Here is a 6,000-nt window from a genome sequence, read left to right as displayed (position 1 = left end):
TGGGACAAATCTTATTTTTTTATGAAAGCTATCTAATACACCGTACAAACACAAAATAATTGCAGAAAAGCGTCACCTTTAAAAATTGGCAAGAATATCCAATAAAAGGGCCAAACAATAATTGCAGAACAAATGTACTAATGTAATAATAATGCCTATAACATATTTGTATTGGATAAGATTATTTTTCTTTAAGTACATATCGAGCACCCTCCCCCCTCACCTTTTCTACTTTTCAAATATATTAGAAATAAGAGGGGAGTAGTTTTTTTTTCATTTGTCCTATTCCTACACCTGCGGTGAAATAATCATGCGGGACTACCCTGTACCAATTTTAGCTAAACCTTACCTGACCTAAATTAATAAACAAACAAACAAAAACCTTCCCTCTACACTTTTTTTTTAATTTTAATTTTAATACGGAGGGTGTGGATTGTGTGTCCCACTAGGCACTTTGGAGAAAACAGCCAGGATAAGATATGGCACATAATAGTAATGTAGAGGGGAATTATTATTATACCTGGTTTTAACTGATTGCTGTATATCTATATATGGGGGTCCAGGATGCTATTCAAAAGGTTGATAATAAACCAGCCTTTGCATAATCAAGGCATATATAAAAGAGTTTAAATTTTTAAAACTAATTAATTGAGTGTTTTTTCCTATTTCTATGTAATTCTTATAAGAGTGCCTTTATTAATCAAATAATCATTTTAAAAAGATAAACCAATCAGAGATAAACTATAGTATATATTATTCGAATTTTGATTGTTTCAAATTATTCGTGTCCAATTTTTAATCTACAGAAAGGTTATTTTGTATAACATGATATTGATCAGTTACGTACTACGTATAACAATTATTCGTCCATTGTCCTATCGCTTATTACTTTCCTATCCCTTTGTAACTACTCCTTGATTTTACCTGATTCTGATTGATATATATTGGCAATGACAGAATATAAAGGGGGTTGGGGATTAGAGATATAGGGGCAAGAACTTCCATTGGTGGTAAGAGAATTTAAAGGGATAAGACAATGACCAATTATGATCACAAAATTACCCCTTCTGTAGATTACAATTAGTGCTTAAAACGTTTAGGCACAGGTATATGAACCAACCAATCAAAATTCAATAAAAGTCTTTAATGTTGTTAAGCCAACGAATAAGAAAACGTTCTTATAATACTTAATAATATAATACTGTAATAAACTGCCTTATGTCCTCTCCCTCCTTTTATACTTGTTTGAGATAAAAAAAACTTTGTTATAGAGATGTCTCGCATCTGAAAAAAAAATTAGGGAAGTTCTACCCAGGAAAAGATAATATGGGGGAGGGGGAAATTATCATGAAGAGAATGTTGATTTGTCCCAATACTTGATACCAAAATAATTTAATTCAATTCTGTTCCCCCTCTCAGTTTTTTCGCGAAAAAATAATTCAGAAAAAAGCTTTTTGTACATTTTTTTACTAAAAAAAGTATATATTTTTACTTTTTACTACATATAAGGCAAAATATCCTTCAATTGGTAATACACACAATATAATAACCCAAATCCTTTATGAAACATGTTTAATGCTACTATTTCTCAGCTCTTATTTAAGATAGAACCCTGTTATTTGTTGTTTAGATACCCAATAAAAATGAGCATCTAGTTATAAACCCTTCATTTTCAAATAAACTCGAAACAATAACCCCAAAAATTATTTATTTGGCCATTATGATAGTTATATGCAAAAGTTAAAAGTTTTTTTTCTACTGATGTTAATTCATATAGATATATTTCTTTTATTGTTTCCATATTTTATAAACATTTTTGTAATTATGATATGGTTATGTGATAAAGGATTTATTCACCTATAAATCATAAGATTAACACTATATCTAGATACATTACATACAATTATTTCTCTTGTATAGGGAATATATATTTGTAATTGCGGCAAAATAAAGCATTAAAAAAAGCCATTCTATGATTAATAAGACAATTTAGGTATTTTTTAAAATTTATAAGATAACATTTTTTTAGATCTCTATTAATGCATTATGAAACAACAACATTTATGTTATTAGCGCAGCCACTCTTTAACTTGGTCCCTTTGCTTATTAAAGACAAATTAAAGAATCTGACTATAGGAGCTTTTTAAACATTTTCATCAAGATGTTGTTAGTTTCAATTCTAAGCCGCTTTATTATTGTAAATGATATATTGCTTTCTTAGAATTAATCATTTGAACTAATACTATATTTATTCAAAATATCGTATAATAAACAAAGAAATTAAGTAAAGAAATACATTTTGCTTGCGATTAGTCTGAAAAGGGTGGGGTATGGCTGTCTTAAATGATAGATTGGTTAAACCTTTAGCCAGCTTAATCAGTCCACAGGGGGATATTCTATAGTTTATTTTAGACACAATAATATACAATTTGCGAGGAAAGGAATTGTTAATAGGTGTTTGAAATAACAAAGCAGCTTTCTAAATTATTATAAGTAACAGATTTTGCATGTCAATCGCCAAAACATGCAAAAATGGCTGACATATGATTTGTGTACATCTTTATACATTCTTTTGCCGAAGTCACCGATAAGTAAGGTGACTGGTGATTCACTAAAACTGCGGTCTTCTTTCAATTCCATAGATTTTTATTTACTAGCAGTGTTGTGTGGTAGAGGGGTGTCCACCCCCTTCCTTAAAATTGAAATTGTGAAAGCCTGCCTTTCCCTTTTGTTTACTCCCCAATGGTACCACACACCCCTAATAAATCGCTGTGCACGCCATTGGATTTCTTAGCTTAGCTGCAAAAAAAACTCACTATCCTCTCTTTTTTCAACAACCCTTAGAAGAAGATAGATCACCCAAAAAATATATGTTGCCAAACCTTGATTTATTTTATTAACAAAAATAAACTAAACATATTTTCCTCATGAAATTTTCTCATATAGGACTATTTTATATGGATTTTATATTGATATTCATCTTTTTTTATTATGAATACACTCTTAGATAACAATTGACTTGATTGTCTATAATCGTTTATTTAAAACATTAATCATAGATATCTACAAATGTAAAAACATATAAAATGATCATGTGCATAATATCTATATATTTGCTTGTATTAGTGCGGTGTTTGAATTGATTATGAAAATAGAGTTGATATCAATTTTGATACCATTTATAATGTCTTTTTTCATTTGTAATTATTACTTAAGATTTTATGTAGCGACTACGTCCTGTAGTGGACTTTAAAATAAGGTATCCTCTCCAAAAATAGATATAAAAAACTTCTTAAGATTTAAAATAAGCTTAACTGTTTAGAAAAGCGATGTTTGTATTACAATAGTAAGATTTTTTGGTACACAGACAGATAGACATCATGCTACTTTTATATAGGAATCATCACATAAAAACCTTTATTTATATTGCAGTTTTGCAAAATAATACTTAACTATGTAAAGTATTCGATTTGTAATATCATAAACATTTCTAAGACCAAACTGTGTATATTTACTAGATAAATGTTGTTTATATATAGTTAGTATAATTAAATAAATGAAGAATCTCTTACTGTAGAGACTCAGTAATACAGGGATAGGGCATTAAATGATAAATTCATTAAATGATAAATTAATCAAGGCTTTCCCACCTTGAACATGGAACCCCCTCCCCACTTTTTTTTTACAAAATTGAAAATAAGGGTCGTGTGTAGTTTTTTTTCCTGCATAACCCCTATCTAAATTTGCCGGTCTATAACCATGCGGGGCTTCCTATAGTTGTACCTTTATAACCTAACTAAATCTACATAATCTTATGTTGTTGGTAAATATGAGAGGAAAAATTGGCTGTAGATTATTTATCACTATCGTTTGCCAAGATCTTAAGGGGATAAGACTATGGATGATCAATTTATGTATATCCCCAATAATGATAAACAAAATTAGCTATGAAAGATTAAAATTATTTGTAAATTAGTTTGGACACTCACAATTTGCACAAATTAAGATTACATAAAAGTCACCAAAGTTTAAAAAGTCAAACTGTGCAGTGTAGGTCAGTATAATTTATTTTCTGATGTGCCCTCTCTCCCTGGAAGAAACTGTAGAAACCAACATTGATTGCCCTAAAAAGATTTGTATTAGTGTATGTAGTATATTATATGTAATTGACTTGTTATAACACTAGAGGATCCTTGAGATGGTGGGGAGTTGAAAAGACCCCCATTTTTCGTTTTAGTTTAAAAAGATAAAGGAAAAAATCCTTTTTTATGTTTTTTAGTCTCAAGAAGAAAATTAAAAAATAAATTTTGGGATGTCATTTTTGTCTTGGGATGATTACTCTTGGGAGGGTGGTGTTACTATCCTCCAAAATAGCGATAAATCTTCCCAGCACCTATGATTAGCTATATATAAAGCCATAAACCTTTGAGTCCATTATTCAATTGATTATTGAGTTTTTTTTTTTTAAACTTCAGTATAGATGCTGAAAGTTGAAGATCGCAATGGAAATAACATTATTTGCATACATTTTTTCATATGGTAAAAGGCAAATGGCATTAAGCCTACCTAGAAATAAGATTCTCTTTAGTTAGCAACATATATTTATTCAATTTAAATAAAAAATAAGGTTTCTCTTATATGTTTAAATATGTCTATTGTAATGCAATGTTGTATGGTAAACATGTTATATATGTGGTGTTTATAGATAAAGGCACTTACTGGTATTAGATCTACTTGCTTGGATAACAGAATTATTAGACAGATATATAACTGTAAATAAGAAACTATTTTTGTTTATAGCTGTACAAGAAATCACTTGGTTTTTTGGTTTAGTTCATTTTTACAATGATATTAAATAAACCATTAAAATGTAATTTACAGTTTACTAAAAACTAAGAAATATTTTACAGTTCTTTAGTCTTGTTATTTAATTGTTTAAGCTTGCTTTGCTATTTATAGATTTTAAAATCAAGTTAAAGGTACATGCATATTTTGACCATTTAACCTCATTTTCCGCAATCTATTAAATGAAGGGAAAAATAAAACGAAAGGGGGGAGATTTTCTTAAGTGTATTTTCGACTATACAACTATGGAACACAAAATATTTAACATGTTATATGATTAGTCAAATGCTTTGCTAAAGTCAAACTATCAAATTTTATCATCACTACCGACATTTTTGGGTTTTGGGTTTAATAGTTTTGTTTCATCAAAAGAGTTTTAAAAATTATATTGGATTAAAGTTTATTTAAACTTAAGGATTAATACATAAGTATGTAATTTTCAGTAAAAAATATTTCAAATAAGTTTGTATCACCATAATGAGATATTAAGGGAGGTTGGAGAGAGTTAAAGATTGTTTACATCCGGATAGATAGATAAATAGATAGGAAGAAAATTTTAAATAATTATAGGTGCTTTGTATTCGAAGAAGTAAGGAATGACTGAAAAATAGCTTAAAATCATCCCTAAAAATAAAATAAAAAGTATTTATCCAAATCGTAGGCTAAAAGAAACCTACTACTTATTTTAATACTAAAGGCTACGCCACTTCAGGTGCGATTTCTCTTGGTAGAGTGGAGAAACCCTTCTCCAAAATAGCTATAAACCTTTACTGGACCTGTAAGAAGCCTTACTCCTTCACAACAGACAAAAAAGCTTACTACTTGATATAACTAGGATTATTTATATACCTTTTGATTTGATTTTCTTAATTGATCTCTGCTTTGTAAAATTTTATCCTTGTTTGTATCTATCGTTGAATGGGTAAATGGATGGATTGGTAATGTTGTTTATTTTGGTTTTGGTGTTTGGCAGAGATAAAAGAATAAGTCGTTTGGTAAAAAATAATGTATTATTTCTATCATAGTGTATAACAAACAACTAGAGTCTTTCATATGATATTCATAAAAGTACTTAAATTTTTTAAATAAAAAGAAAATCAGTTGATTGACTGGTAGTTTTTGTGTGTTTGTTCTTTATTCTGCTTACTTAGGTTA

This window comes from Acartia tonsa, chromosome 7, assembly GCF_053477335.1.
Source record: "Acartia tonsa isolate MP-2025a chromosome 7, ASM5347733v1, whole genome shotgun sequence".
Lineage (NCBI taxonomy): Eukaryota > Metazoa > Arthropoda > Copepoda > Calanoida > Acartiidae > Acartia > Acartia tonsa.
The sequence above is the reverse complement of the archived record's forward strand: the minus strand, read 5'-3'. Positions refer to the sequence as shown.